Raw genomic sequence first — 18,997 nt, 5'->3', positions numbered from 1 at the left:
AGGTAAGCAGCCGCACGAAGGTTAAGGTCACTGGGCGTGGATGAGTCAAAATAGAGAGAGAGAGGGATAGAGGACTGGCTGATGTTCGCTTGATAAATTCATCACAAGAGGGCGAATGGCATCCGTGACCATTCCCGCGGGATTTATGAAACCGGAAATATGTTGCAGATAACTGCATAAATTATGTGCGGGCAGACTGCATTCCATCTCGTAAATCCCTGGGTCATTTCACAGGATAAATTACTGTTAAGGTCACTAATACAAGAGGATAATTCAGAAAACACAGTCGTGCTTCTTGAACAAGAGATTGCGTGCATGAACAGCATTACATTCGCCTGTGTTAGTTCGTCGATTGATGAACTTCATTGGAACAAAAGCATTCAGAAATTACCCAAGTAAATCATACTGGAAGCTGACATATCTAGGAGAATCTGCCTTCCTGAAATTCACAATACCTAGTCTGGATAGCCATCATTTTTGAATAATTCAGCCGTTTTTCCGGCCACCTTGGTGACAGCTATATGAGACGCTAAACGTGCTCGAGAATTCCTTTCGGATTTTCATGGTTACTTGTCGTATCTCGATCACTTCTTCAAAAGAGTAGCGGTTTTTTATTTTTGGACGTGCACTGGCATCTGACAGGCATATTCCTGAATCCTGAAAGATAGTACTAGACTCAATCTAAAGTTAGTAGTTTGCGGCCGCACTATGACAAAAACTAAAATTCGGTGGCACAACACGATCCGAATATAAACACAAAATCGCGCATTCAACATCACGAAATAATAGTTCTCAAAAACGCCTAGATTTTCAAAATTGCGCTGTTTGTACCAGTTATTCGCCGCGTGCAGTTGAGTTGACTGGGCTCCATTGAAAAAAGACAGGAAAGTACAGTACACCTGGATGTCATTTGTGAGAAATACATTTTCCCACTACTTCTTCAAGTAGCGGTTTTTTATTTTTGGACGTGCACTGGCATCTGACAGGCATATTCCTGAATCCTGAAAGATAGTACTAGACTCAATCTAAAGTTAGTAGTTTGCGGCCGCACTATGACAAAAACTAAAATTCGGTGGCACAACACGATCCGAATATAAACACAAAATCGCGCATTCAACATCACGAAATAATAGTTCTCAAAAACGCCTAGATTTTCAAAATTGCGCTGTTTGTACCAGTTATTCGCCGCGTGCAGTTGAGTTGACTGGGCTCCATTGAAAAAAGACAGGAAAGTACAGTACACCTGGATGTCATTTGTGAGAAATACATTTTCCCACTCTGCCGCTTAATCGGTCCGGGATAAAGGACCTGAGGACACGCACTACGCCTTCTCAGAAGCTGTCGATCAGAGACCGTATTGTCTTAGCTCCGAACACTTTTGACAAAAGTTTTACGAACGACAAGCTGCCTTGACGTGAAAGTAACTGGTGATTAGAGACCGTATGGGACACGGCATGTAATCTTCCGCACCGATGACATCCCTAACATCCGGAAGGACGGCGAAGTAGAATTTCGACTAGTGGTAGCGTTAGAGTTGTTAATTTCCAACCATAAGTAAAGTTGATCTATTGTGAAAGGCCGAGAAGCTTTGGACAGCCACTTCATCCCTGTTGGGAATCGTCAGAAGAACCTATCTCACGAAATTCAGAGTCACGAACCCGCGAACTTTCAGCCAATGGTCCAAGAATTAACCGTTCGGCCTCAACCGGACGATCGACCATGTGATTACTTCCCCCATTCTTCACTCACGGAAACCACATCACCTGGGCACTAAGTTACTGGCTCCACACAACTGACGGAATGCAGTCAGCTACAAATCAACCGTTTCTTTAATGTCACATCTACGTGAAGCCATCAAGATTTACTGGTTCGTCGGCTGTTTCTTGATTCCTTTGGGAACACTGATGGACACAACTAAAAAATTAACTTTTTTCCTTTCATCCACTTTGGTCCCAACCTTAGCGTGCCTGTTTGGGATGGAGTCTATGAACTTCCGTAAAGATCCTTTCGCTTTGGATGATAGTGTGTCATCTGCGTGCAGTTACTGTCACACTTATTCGCTTTCGAGACCATCCAGTAGTGTTTTAGGAAACTTATTCTGTTACATCTACTAAGAAATCGCATTCACCGCCAAAGGATGGCTCGGTTTTGAAGTGGGACTCAGGTAAACCTCGGATAAATTTCACATTTATGACAGTATTTTTTCGACCGCACTCTGACATCTAGTATAACATACCAAATGAAATATATGTTGATCTTGTACAACACATTCAGTTGAACAAGACCATCAAAAACCAAAGATCCGGCTAGATTTGGTTGGGTTTTCCGTGAAAACCAAACTAACGTGCAAATGGGAGCATTGGAAAATTCAGGTAGAGAAGTAGCGCATAGGGTTGAAGGAAACTCGAGAAAAACGCCTGATCGCTGAGCACTACAGAGGGAGTAAAAAGTTCTGATCTGCCGAAGTACCTTAAGAATCTTTGTGAGTAGTTTTCAGTCAAGGAAACACGACGTGATATTTAAAGTATTCTACCAACCAGCACGAGGTGGCCTTCGTATAGCATATTCATGGGCTTCCCCATGATTCTCCTAAATCAATGAGCAAAGGAATCTAGTTAGAGAAAGTCCACTCTGATTTCTGTTTCTGGAAGTTTGGCTCACTATCCCAATTTTTGCAGTTACACATTACTTATGGGGCTGCTGAAAAATTTTTGGAATCATAAAAGAGAGAGTTAGCTGGGCTCTAGGTGAGTCACCCGTGGAGACCAAATGAGAATGCAGATGAGTATGTTTTTGCATTAATTCCAGCACCAATTACTCTATGAGTGGTTTTCAATATTGGGATATTTCCGGAGGTAATTTTTTTCACTGACATGCTACTGACTATGGTTGGACCATTTACAAACCAAAATCAATCTTACTTGTCGAGAGCAGTTTGCAACAAATGTAGTCATTGCAGCTTCAATTATCGGTTATTATTTAGTACTCGCCTTATTGGTTGACATGTGGCTTTATGAGACACTTTTCACCAACATCTGTGTTTCTAGACATGCGGCCCTCCCCGTATCTCGTATCTTACGTTGACACCTGTGGTGCAACTGCATAACTTTTCAATTCAGCAAGACGATTTTCTGGTCCTTCAAAGTTCGAGCGCCTCTTTGGCAAGACGGATTCATGCTGTTTATAACAAAGACTACCGTCTTGGCTTTGCTATAAGTTTATTAGCCAGAGGCTACAGACACGTATACTTCTTATAGAACCTTTGAGCCGAATCCTGTGACGCAACTTAAAGAATGTTAAAAGTGGTAAGCCATTTCGTTTTGCTCAAAGTAGTAAGCACGAAACAGCAATCAAGTTTCTAACTTACAACGCAAAAAGATGAGTGCTTAATTGTGATTGCATGATCCTCCAAAATGACAACATATTGACTCAATATGAGTACAAATTACCGCATCACCTGTGTACTTAAATTATCGGGATTTGTTCCCTGCGGCCTCTAACAGACAACGGCATGACCTTCGATTTTATTTCGATCGATCATCCAGCAATTTCAAAAGATTGAGTATCCAAATAACTCTGTTGATGATGGGGACTTCCGAGATTCGGATATGACGGAACATAAAGCCTTGATTCAACTATAATATCCACGAATTTAGGGCAAAATTCCGCGCGAGTCGCATCACATACCTGGGAAGCGCATTGACACACGTAACACGAGCATTTCTTTTCGCAAGTATTTGTGATTGTCTGCCATCGAGACAAGTATGAAGACGACTCAAGGTCACACAAATGACGATCACCCAACATTAAAATCGCCTCCCAGTTTTACGGATATTCTCGCTTGGAAAACGCTTCATAAAGATTAATTTTAGGCAAAAGTTCCTCAGTTCATACAACCCGAGTCTATGCCATACTCTGTGATTCTATAACCAAAAGACAGGGTAACGTCTAAGTATTATAGTGATGTAGTTGTCAAGGTAGAAATAGAGTCTTATGGTCATCCAAAGCCAGTTCTATCGATTTTGTTGAACGACATAAACAGAAGTCAGCTTACATTGCACTAAAGTGTCGCTCTCCATGAGTAAAAGTCAGAAGGAAACAGGCTTTCTGCCTATCCTGGGAAAAGAGTGTATGAAATCTCACACCAGCGTATAATGTCGTGGGAGATTTTGGCGAATAACCATGGTAGCTTTGAAACGAAATATTCGGTAGTCTCAAACTGAGATAGTCTCGCGCCATAAATATTCTGTGACTTATGCTGAATCGCACTAATTCCGAACATATGTTTATGTTGTCGCTTCCAAGCGAACGGTTAACTCATCGCCCTAATGGCGCCCGTGGGAACAGCCATGACTTTTTCTCGTTTCGATCCCATTGTTTCGGGGTACATTTATTAAAATATCCATTCATATCCAAATTCATCACAGCAAGGTCGATATTGTAATTTGAAACTGGTATGGACTAGTGAAAAAATCCCGTCATATCTTCGAAGATCGTCCAATATGAGCAGTATCTGGAAGCACTTCCGAGGTGAACTTTTTCATATTTTGCAAAGCAAATTTTACTCACCTCTCAAGGATTTGTAAGCGCATACCCCTAAAACTTATTTTGACTTGAAATAATATTCGCTATTTCGGTATGGTTTTTCGATTACTAGTGCCTTCCTGGCATGAGTTGACTGACTGTTCCCTGTCCATAATAAAACGGCGTAATGGACTGGCAGAGCAGGGAACAGAACATAGAGGGTTGAGGCGTTTGCGAACAATATTGTGCACAATTGACATCCGGACCACCGCCGGCGGAAGCGTTGCAGAGAAGGCTCATGAAGTAGAAGCGTTAGATGTATATAGTTTTGGTCAAGCGGAATGTTTTGGGATCATTACATTTTCCTGAATGGGTCATGTGGTTGGAAATTTCATAAGGCATGACACGATTGGAAAGCTACCTGGGGCATGCATTGTGCCATGTCGTTCAATGGGTGAGGCATCCTGTTCTGGGCCGTCTCCTTGAAGAACATGAGACTTTTGCACTAAATTCCCACCCTTCTCCTTTTTCCCACTATTTACTTGGATGTTACTTTCTAATATTGTATGATGATTGAGCCTCAGTTCTAACTCCCAGTAGACTCTTCTCAACGCCAAATCCGTACTTTAGCATCGAAGATATTGTTAATCAAAGTCAGAAAATGATGCGCATGTAGTTCAAGACTGTCATTTTCGTTATAGTCGCTAGTGCCCAAGTAGGGGAGATAAATTACAGCATTGAAAGTGAGAAATACAAAATGATAACTGGCGTTTGCAATACCAGGCTGAGTTCAAGCCCAAATAGTAAGGGCTAGCCTGCAAGTTTGAATTCGGATAGCTGGGTTAAATAGATTCTTAACAGTTCAGAAGTTGGTGAGGATGATCGCATCCCACTAACCTTAGGCAGTTTCCGTTTGATTCTTCAAGCCCGTTTCTTTGTCATTTTTATCATTTACTTTATGGGCTTTATTTTGGGAGCACAATCGATTTTCGCACAGCAAAATCGTCAACTGTCCATGTGCTGATTATACTCTTTACAGAGTTAAAGACTATGGAATTTTTGCGAAGAATACTTTTTGGAGAATAACATCTCTTAAAGGACTACAAATCATCCTTGCGTTAGGTGTCCAGCAGATAATGTAGACAGTGTCACCAAGTGGGGAAGCACGGAAGCAATGTGACCCTTCAATTTAACCTGATCACCGAATCCACAATTAACTCGGAAGCATTGGCGTCATCACTTTTCTACAACTGATCCCCATATTGACCACTTCAACGTGACATTATAGGCTGTTCAGAGACACACGCGCACAACTTTATGTGGACGAAACTAAGAACTTGAGATCTCCGGGGTTAGAGTGCTAATACTTGACAAGATGCCCCGGATTTGATCGTGCTGGAGGAAGGCACTTTCACTTGCATGACATGCATGCGTGATTTCCACTATCTTGATTCAGCGCTACTGCCACTTATAACTCAGTGAAATATGGACAGCAGCTGTTGCATGGCCTGGGATAGTGACGTGCTTCGGCACATCTATTCGCAGCAATGTCAGAACAGTTTTGGTGTTTTGAACAGCGAGCACAGAGTTTAGATAATTTTTGTTAAAACGCTACACAACAGCAGTCAATGTGTTACCGAACATGAGTTGCATTTTTGTACCAAGCAAGCCCGATTACGCTCTCGCCAGTAACCCGTAGGGCGTACAGTTAGACAGTTATCTTAAAGGCCCACAAAGAAACCAGCAACAAGTATCCAGATATACGCTTCTCATTCTAGGTTGTGGGTCTGAGGAAGCATACCCGCATATCATGTGGGCGTATTCCTATGAAACTAATCCTGGTTAACAATGGGTATAAGACCCGATCAATCGTATATGCTTTCCTTGTATAAAAGGACATGCGTTTGTGGGAGTGAAGCAACTTTTAGACCGGACAATCTGGTATTTGAGATGACCGGACGAGTCCGTCTAGCAGCTGGGAACTTTTGTCGTATTTCGCAATAAGCATCTGAATGATGCTTAAAGGGATGGATGCTGATTCCAAAAAATGTCGCCAAAATGGCAGCTTAGGACAATTTTAGGCTAACTCAGTAAGTGACACAACAACGGAATAACCGCATATTGTTACGCATATCCGCTTGCAATGAGCGCCGTTTAACTGCTATATTTTATTGTGTTACTATGCGCAGTTTCTTCTGTCAATGGTATCATTATTAAAACTTGAATGCATAAACGCCCAGTCAGTCAGTCCTATTGTAAGATTTACTCCAATTAGTGGAAGTGGGCTCAATTATGACAGATAGCTTCAAGGTCCATTAATGGGAGTGGAAAATCCGGTGCTTAAAGTTTCACCTACTAGAGAACAGAATGACAACTGAAGAGAGGAATCACCCGCAAAAATCAGTACCCATCCTCCTCTTTCTGTGCATACAACAACCATCTAGAGTTGCTCAGACAGTAAAATATTATTTGTGTGTGAACAAGTCAAAAACCGGGACTGTGACCCAAATAGCCGGAAAGTAGAAAACGCGTGGCAAGCGCCAAACAAACTGGCAATAACAACATCGCTGTGGTGTTTCGTCACCATATCCAAAGAAATTGATGTAATAATACCAAGTGCATTTGACAGTGATTTCCCAAAAAGCAACAAATGCTTGCGGAAGTGACGGATAATAATCTTCGCTTGATTTTGATCTGATTGCCGAGCTTTGTAGTTGGCTCGCAAACGTTTCACCATGCCATGACATCGTCAGGGCGCCAATAGTATTTGCACAATATATAAGGGCGAGCGATTTCAATTTTCGTTCCGAAAGGGAATACTATAATCTTTCGCCCTCCCATTGGCTAAAAGATAGACTTAAACGAGAGACAATAAACACAGCTGTATTCATCTCCCCAAAGGATCAGTCGTAAATCAAGCGGTTATTGGACACACGAGACAGTTGACAGTAATTAGCTATGCGCGTAAACATGTACCATTTGATTTGACGTTTGATTTCATTGTACCCATGCGTATTACGCAGAACTGTAACCTTTGAATAATTGCCCGATTGCATAGTTTTACGTTAGGCTATAGCTATTTCTCCTCGGTCAGACCAGAAAGTTCCAGCCAGCATAGGACTTTCGTGATTTATACTATGTTGTACACGCGGTAAATATTACTGAATAAGGGATATGGTTTAAGGGGAACTTCCAGAACAGAGATAGGTAAGTACTTGCTTATTCTAAGGCATCTGTCAGCCATGATAGCTCAGTTACTTCCGATGTGCCTTGATAAACCAGCAATACAACTTCACCAAGGCACAGGTTGGGATACACACTAACTATATCGTTTATTCAGACTGAACAATAAGCTCTACGGAGAGATTGTGATACTTTACGGGCGCTCTTGTTTAGAATTTTCATAAAATTCTCCGCAGGAGGCAAACGGTGATTTTTTCCCAACAATTTTCTTTGGATGTCCACTTTTTGTCACCATTTTTTTGGAGCACGCACTGTATTTCCAATACGTGTCTGACAAGTTAGCCTTATCAACAGATACACTGTGTTTTCAGTTCGACTGCCAGTAATGCGCTTAAAATGTTCCGTTGGTCTCAGCAAAACTAGTTCGACCACAGTTACTTTTCAGAGGTTGACAGTAGTATGAGCAGCTTTGGAAATGTTTTCTCTGGATTTCATCATGAAAGTGAAATAATATGGTGAGATATGGGGGGAGTACTCTGCAGCACTCCATCATTGTTGGGAATCGTGAGAAATGCTTCTCTCATGAATCTCCAGATTGATATAACCCACAGCCTCCATGTTAGTAGTTGACTCCTCTATCGTTTGACTCTAAATGGCTGATCATCAGAGTGTCTCACTCGCACTTACAGAGTATGGTTCCGTTTACCCGTTAATCACGCGATTCACATCGCGTGATGATGGTTAGTCTGGTTCACAAGTGACGAATTCTCAGCCGTAAGGTTGTTGCCGCCTGGGTTGTTTTTTCCTCCAAGCTAACTGCTCTAAACTTTATGATACAGATGTCTGACATTGACGTCATGACCCATTGACCTACACCTCACCCAACCCCCTTCCTTTGACTTCTATTTCTCTAAAGTGTAGCCCCGATCTTAACTTTTTCCACGTGATTTCTGCTACCATATAAATTTGTGATGTATTAGCCAAGATGAACAATCACAGAAAACAAGCTTTGTTCGCTACCTTCTTCGTTCTCATGATACAGATTCGTAGGATGTGCATTGCTAACGGTCCCCCAGTGCTTTGGGGTTCTTCGGCCTGTTCCAAAGGACCATTCAACCAATAACAGCTTTTACTGTTACTAGCGCGACTGATTTTTTCTCTCGAAGACTAACTGAACACTCATGTCATCTATCCTGGAGGTTGGAAATTAAGACATTATATATCATCAAGTTCACCAAAATTCGAATGTCTGTCGAGATATCCACTCACTGGTGTGGACCATCGTGCATCATGCAGCATCTTGAAGCCGGGGATTCCAGAGAGGATCAGAGAAAACGTCGGCCCTTTTTAACAACGAAAGCAAACATCCACCGTGGATTGAGTGGCTTCCTGAGTAGAGATGCCTCAGTGGAGTTGTGGAACGCACAAAGTGGTCCGGAAAATGTAAAGTTGCACTCTAGACAAAATAACGACTTTCACACCCATTATTGAAATCCAAGTGAGCCGACTTAGATAAATGTAAAAAAAATACTGAGGTAGGCAGTCTTGCGTTATGATTCGCAGTTCTAACGTCCCATTATTTTTGCCTGCCAAGCCTTACAACCTCACACACTGGGAGGGTGTCAGAGACATTCTCCTAATGATGGTTCACCCCAGAAGGAATTAACCGGTTCTTTCCGTTCCTTGCAGTAAACCATTATGGATATGACCTGTTGAGTGAAGGTCGTAAAATTCCGTGTGAATATTGTCGTGAATCTATTATAGATACTATTTGTCGACGGAAATCTAGCACAGGGCTGTAGCTATTCAACATCAGGCAACAAATTTTTGTGTGGAAGGCTAAATAGACACGGTAGCTCCATCAATAAAACGCCCTGACTGGCTGGGCAACCAGTTCAGAGCAGCTAACCTTGAATGGTTGAATTTTTAATTTATGTCAGCTATTCATTTAAGAAAAGATTCTATTATTTTATCGGTTGATACCAGGCGAGTGCATCGGTTGAATGATGCAGTTTTTAATTATTCTTGAGAGACTCAACCAAGGGGATAAAAAATTAAATTCGGTTGCGCCTTTGGTTTATAGAAATGATAGGAGTTCCATGAATAATAATAACAGTGTCGGAAGGCTCTGGTGCATCGAGAAATTTTATTTAGGATGTATGTTGCTCAAAGATACAAAAGCTTGGATGACGGGTAGCAGAGTCCAAGCGTATTTCATCAACTTTGATGCAAACATGAAGAGTGCAAATCGACGCATGCTTTGTTAATAGCTCGCACAAATGGTCATTGGCCGCCAACTCGATATTTGTACTGTTAATTGGTTCACCGAAAAATTCACCACTCTGTTCACATGAGAGTAGTTTTGGGTGCAAGCTAAACATACATTGATGTCCAAGTGATAACTTATTATAATGAATTATGGATAAAAAAGGCACAGGATTCACTGTGCCAACTGTTACTGAGTAACTCTCAGGTTTAACCGTTTCGGTGGTATCCCTGTTGTAAAAATATCGGTCGCTTCAATAGAATGTCCGGTCTTTTCAAAAAAATTTGTGCTTAGAAACAAGAACTATGGTTTTAAGTGGACACGGAGTACATTTCAGAGAAACGAAATTAGCGGTTGGTACGTTTAGTGTGAATAAACTAAGATATTTTTCCTTGAGGTGTTTGCAATCCCTTCATCGTGGATCCTCAACGAATATCTACAAAGGTAAATGTACATGCCTAAGGCCAGATGACACACAACTGGTGGTATTATTGGTAGCTCGGTTGGTCAGCACTGTTACTCTTGACTACGACAAGGTAACTAATCACATGAACATTTGCCTCAGGAGGTTATAATACCACCCAACAAAACATTTGTGTCGAGCGGACATTCCCCCCCCCCCGACTTTCAGTCGCTGAGAAGATCTTCTACGCTGCTTCTGTGAGTGTGATGACTGTAACTACAGTAGAAAACATTTGGTCGACCGGTCATTCCCCCCCCCCCGACTTTCAGTCGCTGAGAAGATCTTCTACGCTGCTTCTGTGAGTGTGATGACTGTAACTACAGTAGAATATCATAACAATATGGATAATGCTGGGAATACCCAGTGTAAGGAGTATTCTTAAGCATTTCCAGCACAGAACAACTGCAAGGATCATTTGGGACTTTGGCACTTTCTTTGAAGGTTACGACGTGGCTACTAAGAAAAATATATCTTTCATCATCAGACTGTCAAAAAGACCTTACTCTTTTTTTGGACTCAACTAGGAGTGAGCTTTTTGACCGAACCTTTTAGAACAATCGTCTGAAAAATCAAGAGATTTAATTTCCCGAAAACCAGCTTCGTTTTGGGGGGCTGAAGGTTCATTCATGGGTTGCGAGAATAGTTCGTTGATACATCGGATTCTCCGAATGTACCCCGTTGACAACAACGCTTGTCCTCGAAAACAGACGGCTTTGTCGTAACAAGGACAGAAAACAGTATGCAGCAATACCTTCTTTAAGGTGCTGTAGGCCAACTCTCGTGGACGTGTGAAGGTGTACGGGAAGCTTTCGCCTGAGTTCGCCACACTGAGTGGTATCAGGTAGAATCGCCCTTTTTCTCTTCAACTTCGACATTAATTCAATTATGGGAGATTCACTGCCAGCCTCCAATTCCTGTAGGGTCAAAGTGCTCCCGGGGCATATGCTCAGAGATTTTGGGTACGTAAAAGACAAAGCTCCCTTCGAATCTGACGCATTGGTAGTGCAAACAATGCACACAACAAAATATTAAATGATTTAAATAATTTCACCCCACAGTTTTCTATGCGCTTCACTCCTGTAAAGTGTAAAGTGCTACTGCCAGGCTGGGTGGACTCAAACCCTAGCATCGGGCTTGTGGATGGGCATTTTATCACTGCTGTATCACTCCCTGTTGTCTCACGAAAGATGATATTTCCATCCGGATTGGGAGAGTCACAACCGGTTTCCTGAACCTGCATCAATTGTGGCGTAGGCGTAATATGAGCCTTTCCGTCAGAGATCAAGTTTACAATGTTGTGGTGTGCTCGAAAGGTTCTTTTCACACAATCGCGCGAAGGGTGGAAACGAGCCAGGGAAGGTAAAGCAATGACTTGATAGTAAATTATGAAGGCCACCACCAGCAAACTCAGCTGTGCTTGTCATTGCCCTCGCCCTGGATGGAGTACGTCACACCGGACACATCAATGATTAGAGACATTACCAGACATTTCCCAGTCGCGCCCTCAATTGGCTTCGTGCATCAGAACTGTTGCCTTTAGTTCATAGCTTCCCATCCCAATCTCCTCACCTAAAATTCAGTGATAACCCTGTATGTAGGCATCGAGTACATCAGCTACCGCTTCCAATCCGTGGTTATTTACCCCACCTTCCCAAATATTTGGTGAGCGAAATTGTGGTTGCTATAACCATTGTATGGCAAGTACGTGGTTTATACAGCTGACGATGATGATGATGATGATGTGATGATGATGATGATGATGATGATGATGATGATGATGATGATGATGATGATGATGATGATGATGATGATGATGATGATGATGATGATGATTGATATACAAGCTTGATGGAAACTCTGATGACTACATCTACGTGGTGAATTCTGAAAAGTGAGAAACCGGCAAGGGACTGTTAACGATTTTTGGCAGTCCTTTGATTAACATCATACCACAGTAGCCACAGTTCACACATACGGATAAAGTGTAAATGATTCTGATACATAGGTCAGAGGGCTTGACTTATTGAGTTTGAGGACGACTGAGTGCACGTTAAATATAGTTGTATCGCACAGGAGGATTTGGTAAAATCAATGAGCGTTGTTTTTTCAAGAACGACCAGCGTACAGCAAATCGACTCTAACAGATTTTCGTGTGAACACTGCTGACTGAAAGTGGTTGGCAGCGTACAGAGGTGCAACATACCGTCACAGTAATGGAGGCAAACAAGCAACGTGGACCATTAAGTCTCATAGCACACATACAGGTCAAAACGCGGAACAGTGAACTGATGTTTGCTGAGTTCTGTTTACTTGTCTCTGTCGTTTGGAATGCAGCGTGCACGCCCGTGGGAACGAAAGGTTAGAGTAAACCCCAGTCACACCAATAGCCGGCTGACGGTGAATTAGTCGTCCACCTTTGATTGGTCCAGTGAAGTATGCTGCGTTGCCAAATCCTCACAGAGCAAAGAAATGCGAGATAAACAGATTACTTCTGCTAAGTTCAGTGATCTGAATCTTCCGGTGTACAGTCATGCATCTGGCGGGTAAAGAGATGTAAAGTAACACCTTCAAGAATTAGTTTGATTCGTCCTGTATTCAAATGCCTCCAAATATTTCTTGCTTCAAGTGCTAAATTGCAAACCATGAAAGGGTGAATATTAGGTGGCAAAATATTTATTCTTCAGCTAATGCCTTGTGGATTTTTTCGGGACTGCTTCGGATCCACGATCACTTTTCAGCTTGTTACTCTGATTGGTATCCACATGTTCACAGTAACAGCAATCTTTTTACATTACTCTGATAACTTTCAAGGAAGACGCGAGAAATTTTTGCATTTAGGTGGCCGTTATCAGGAATTTAGGTTTTAATAAATGACCTAGCGGTAGGGTTTGACATTCCACCGTACGTTGTGCTTAATTGAACTGGCGCAGGTGAGACTCTCGCATCATTCGAGTTTCGCCTCGAACCGAATAATATATGCGACGTGGTAACTCTTTCAGGAAAAATATGCATGCTAGTCAAATCTTTCTTGTTAAGGTGCAAGCACACTGCTGGTGGATTTATGTGAAATTTATTTCATGGTACAATATATTATGGTACACTATAGTATAACGCCGTATGGTACAGTATAATGAGCATGGTGTAGTAAGATATGCTAAGGCATAGTATAGTGCAGTACTGTATGGAATATACAGTATACGGTGCAGCAACTGGTGGCTAGGTTGAGGAAAATGTGTAGCTTCGGTTGTTTTGTCAATGGCCCTGCTCAACGAAGCTGGCCAGAAATTTACAAATCAGTCATCTCAATGGAGAACACCCTGTCTCACATCCGGTGTCTTCTCCAACAGACTAATAGAACATATACTAGGAACCGCAAAATTCCGGCAATTTTATCTTGACTGCGCCCAGACAGGGATCACTCATCCAGCTGAGCAGGTCAACTGATTTTGGTACAGATTAGTGGGCGAAACGGTCCTGTTCGTACTGTCAGAAGATTATTCCCTGTACTGCATTATGTACAGTTGAGGTTCCTCTAGAATGGGATAGTTTCACAACGTATGGCTGATGTGTAATGCGATAAATCATTGCCCAACACGAGCACAATAGTATTCAGTACATTTTTTCTTGTCACCGTGAAAAATTCGATCGTCTGACGACTCATCTTTAGTGATGATAATCCTGCAGAAAGACTGATGGCTAGGAATACCATGCTTTCCTTCAGCAATGGTAAACCAATAGAATATAGATGTTCCAAGTGGAAGAATAACCCACAAGTTGCGTAAACCTTCAATGTAAGAATCTGTTACTCAATGGGACAGGTGAGCCAAAAAATGACGATGTAATGCGGATTCCGTGATTAAAGGATGGTTGTCGCTACATCCTGTCTATGCGAGCGCCGACCACATCGCATATCAATCGTATAAGGTTCAACTACTAGCCTGAAGATCGCAGGTTAAATGTCACTGGAGATCTTTGAGGTGCTCAATGCCGATTACTCCAGTACTTCTCGGTTTTTGTTTTGGAATGACTTCAATTTTGGGAGAAAATCTCAACTGGAAGGGTGCTGTTTGACATAGTCGGGAAGGCTTAGTATGATTCCGTTCAACCAATGTGAAACTATTTAAACAGCTCTCATGTGAAGGTTCAGTAAAGGTGGTATATAATAATGGTAAAGTGAAAATAATTAATGGTAATGATACAGCTGAAGGTCACTTCCTGGACCATATGCCTCAGCCTGCAAGTCTGTTACAGACATCTGCTTATTTCAGTGACAACTAAACATGAGTGTGATTACAGGTTCAAAACAAGGGTTGGTTACAGGACAGAAGCCACAATAGTTTTGCAGTAATGTTCACATACTTTTATCGAATGATATCCTCTGAATAGGACAAGGGAGCGACCAAACTTTTTGTTGCTTTTAGTTTATTTTTACGCCTCTATATCCAAAGGCGAGTAGTGCGCAGGATATCAAGTTAAGAGTTAACAAATCTGGCATTCTATCTATCATACTGTGGTTTTGTTTTGGATAAGGAACTCGGTTAGACATAGCTCACTGGTTAGGATATATTTATACCGGATGCAAATAGTGGTTTGTCCAAAGTGCCACAAAGACAGTAGGCAGTACTTTCCGGGTAGAATTTATTAGGGGTTAGGATTTGGATAGGTGCAGAACATAGAGTCTCTGATGTCAACAGTTCTTATTCTTTATTTCAGCAAGTTCAAGTGGACAAAGGTTCACCTTGAGTTTTATTCTTTGTGTCTTTCTGATGTAACCATCACAGATTGGAGGCGCTGTCGGATCTATTGTTATTCACTGCTACGTCTTAGGGGTGTTGCCAAGATAAGTCAACGGTTCTTACCGTGAAAACGCCCCCGAAATATTCTGCAAACATCATCGGATTGTCATATTTCTGGAGAGGTTTCAAATAAGAAGTGCTTCCTAACTCAGTCAACTTTCCCTTTTTTTTCTAATAAAGTCGAAAGTGACGGCTTGTCCCTGATACTCAACCAACTCCCTATCGGGTATGGAATCTATGTTTTTTCAAAAATATCACATGCAATCCACTAACTTCTATGAGTAGCTGATGATCGTGTCAATCTTTTGCAGCCTGAGGAAGATTTAAATCGACACTTTTCAAAGAGGGGATAGGGAAAACAAATCCTGGCCAATGGTTCAATGATCGGAAGTCAGGTTGCAGTCACGTAGCAGCTGCATCCCCAACAAAGGAGAACTTATTTGTACAGGATTTCACTTGTGATGCTTTTTCAGATAAGCACCTAACAGAACATCAGGACTATTTACAGAGTTGTGCTAATATAGATAAACTAGTGGTATAGTCCAAGGTATGTAAAGTTAGGTTAGCCTGCGCTGAAGAATGGGGAAAACGTACAGAACATAAGGACGTATGATATGCTTCTGAACGACTCAAGAAAGTGAAGACTACTGCTGATCAGCCACCCGCAGCCGAAATTCACCAGTCTGCGGGTTCGAATCCACGGCGATTGTGTGCAGTGTACTTAACTTATAAAAACAAAAAAACTGCCATTCGGTTAAATTTTATCGGTAACGGTATAGATATGAAAACGCTCCCCTGCACTGCCACACCGGCCTTTGCCGTAATCGTATATTTTGCGCAAAGTTGACGTGTCAAATTGTATTTCCAGGAGCCATGATGACCATATCAAGCAAACACATACCATCCGAGAGCGGTAACCATGGCTTATCCAGCCAATAAGCCCCTTAGAAATGCCCCTCACCAATAACACCGTTCATGGTCAAAGTATTCCCTTCTGGAGAACATCCTTATCCAACTTAAACAACCCTATATGTTCTCGTGTCACTTGACACAATATTCGAGATATCAAGTGAAGTTGGAGAATAAAACCACATGTGATCCATCAAGGGTTCCAAATGAAAACCAAATTATTCTTTGGCGATAAGCGCAATTCCTTAGTAGATGTAACAGAATAAGTTTCTAAACCACTAATGGATGGTCCTGGACTCGAGTTAGTGTAACAGTAACTGCACAGTCGACATGCAGAACATTCACTTGAACCTGGCATCCATAAACGAGTGTTCAGCTGGATTTTGTTCTCTCCCATCAAAACCAAGTTAGCGTGCAAATGAGAGTATTTGTCGAAGTCTGTGAAAGTTGGGTTCAAGTAGACCATAGGATTGATGGACACTCGGAGACTCCGTTTATCTGATGTGCTACAAAAAGTCGAAAGCCATCACGGGCTGTTGAAGTGTCCTCAGCAACCTCATGTGTAGTGTGTTATGTCTAAGCTCAATCTCTCATTTTATTTAATAGGTAAGTAAGGCAGGTAAAGTAGGTGATTTCGGGGGGTTGTGCTTTGGTCACATGGACTTCAACACAGCTGCAGTGCGTCGGATTTCAGTTGAAACATGATTTTCTCAAAACGTGCAAGAAACATAGGATGTTATCGATGCATCAGATCCCCATTTTCCCATCGAATAATAGAGCACCATCTCTGTAGTCTTATAAACAGAATGTTATTATTTGACGTCTACTTTTGCACCTTCGTCTGAACTGTTTGATTGGTCACACACAAAGCTGTCCATCATCTTCGAGAAGTTTGCGAACAAATTTGACGGTGGTTCACTATGGAAGACGGATGAGCTTTAGTTTCTGAAGTTTAGGATCCAACGACTGCAGGCATCAAAGTTTTGTCGGCCACTTCATGGGTGATCTGCAGTGGTTAGCAGTCCTCACATCCCCTTGACCTTCACATTTACAAACGAAACGTATTATGGTCTACTTATTTTCCGACGGCACTCCGACTGCCACATCTCTCAGTTCCATACTGGATGGGCACTGCGTCACGAGAGCCTTCAACTGAACTGCACTACCTACATTATCTTCCAGGGAGGGCAACTCCCCACTTCTCATGAACTTGGAAATTTCAGCCATATTAAAGCCCCGAAACTGAACCGATTTCAGTTGAAATGTTATTAACATTGACTCTAACTGTTAAGCCCATGTTCTAAACTACGCGTCATGGTTTTTGTACTGCACACCAGCCCTGGGATCAATCCTTTGTGCTGCAAGTTCAATTGTCAAGCTCATTATTCAGAACCGGTAATGTGCACTGAAGATAGCCAGTAGAACAAAACTTGACTACATCTTGTCGCTCCAAAATCTAAACCGAAATCAATTGCTACACCGAGCGGTTTACTCATTTTCTGTTTTCTGAATAAATATAATCCTCGGTGGGCAGTAGTTGGGCCAACAATGAAGAAATTTTCTTACTGTTTTATAGGGTGGATATCTGACTGTCAGCCCGATTGTAAAGCTGGCGGAATCGGAACGAAGTGATCCCTTTAGAGGGGAGAAAATATATACTCCCACATAGGGAGAGGGAGTGTAGGGTATGTCGTATTAACCAGTCTGATATTGTTCCCTTCTCGCCGTGCTGTCTGTTGGGATAGCATAAAACCAAACTACCAAGTTTTACCGTAGTCTCGACAGTTTTACGGTTCACTTCTCCACACCACACTTATCAGGTCCGTCTTAATTGGTATGGATGACCAAGTAAACCACAGTCGCCGTAAAAAGGCAATAAAACACAGGAAGTCTTTTGGACTAATAGCTAGTACTTGTGCACCTATGACTGTTTATTTACGTACATATTATATGTTGACCGAACGCTCTAGGGCGTGATAAAATCGGTGTACGCTGCCGGTAATCGGGTGTGAATTTCCACTGCATAAGAAATGATTACTGTCGATTATTATCGAAGGCAAACCCAGGACCAGGACATTGTTTCTCATTGGAAGACATTCCGTTTCTGCCCTCACACAATATGCACCTATGGTATGACCTCGAATCCTAATTAATTGGGAATACAAAGTTACTTTGTGTAGGAACGCCCTAATAAGTCCATTCATCTTGACGAACTACATTCATCTTAGTGAAATTGACGAGAGAGCAGAGTAAATCGCTCATTTATGATACTGTCATATTGAATGGGCTGCACCCAGGACGCCTCAATTTTCCACATGGCACGATACCCTAGACGTTATGGTATTTTCTATAGAGGAAAATGTTGGTAGCTCAGGTATCGTAGATGGTGGTCGTTGGCTTGTTCGCTGAGCTGGGCAATTTGATTGCAAACGTTTCATCATGGTGATGAAACGTTTGCAATCAAATTGCCCAGCTCAGCGAACAAGCCAACGACCACCATCTACGTTATGGTATGTTTTTTTGACAGAACACACTATTCAAAGGTTAACATTCAATTAGAACTTGAGGTTGATATACATTCGGGGGTTTCGCCTACCTGATGAGCCCCAAGAAGGGCGAAACCAGCCGTAAGGCGTCAAAGGGTTTTCAATGACCTTATGACGATTTCGTTATGTCAGGAAGAAATAAACCATCCTGGCATGAAATCTATGATCACAGCTCACATCTTTGGGCTCCATTTGTTGTGCAAACATTGTGAGTAGTACTGTCCATCAGATGAAGTCATGAGCCACTGAGTGTGACTGGTTCTGATATTTTTTCGAGGTTTCATATCGCTGAGTAAAACAAGACCACCAA

The 18,997-nt window shown here is 42.0% G+C and overlaps 2 protein-coding genes across 2 annotated transcripts in view; one reads left to right on the top strand and one right to left on the bottom strand.

The window, feature by feature from the left end:
* T265_02149 (hypothetical protein) overlaps positions 1 to 18,997 on the top strand; it is a gene marked incomplete at both ends in the record, with an annotated part of 159,685 nt that overhangs the window by 78,619 nt on the left and 62,069 nt on the right. The window lies entirely within an intron of this gene.
* The window catches only part of T265_02146 (hypothetical protein), a gene marked incomplete at both ends in the record, with an annotated part of 74,533 nt that overhangs the window by 529 nt on the left and 55,007 nt on the right, over positions 1 to 18,997 (bottom strand). The gene's annotated exons all lie outside the window — the stretch shown is intronic.

Source organism: Opisthorchis viverrini (genome assembly GCF_000715545.1).
Source record: "Opisthorchis viverrini unplaced genomic scaffold opera_v5_25, whole genome shotgun sequence".
Classification (NCBI taxonomy): Eukaryota; Metazoa; Platyhelminthes; class Trematoda; order Opisthorchiida; family Opisthorchiidae; genus Opisthorchis; species Opisthorchis viverrini.
Note: the sequence above shows the minus strand (reverse complement) of the source record. Positions and strands in the feature narration are given on the sequence as shown.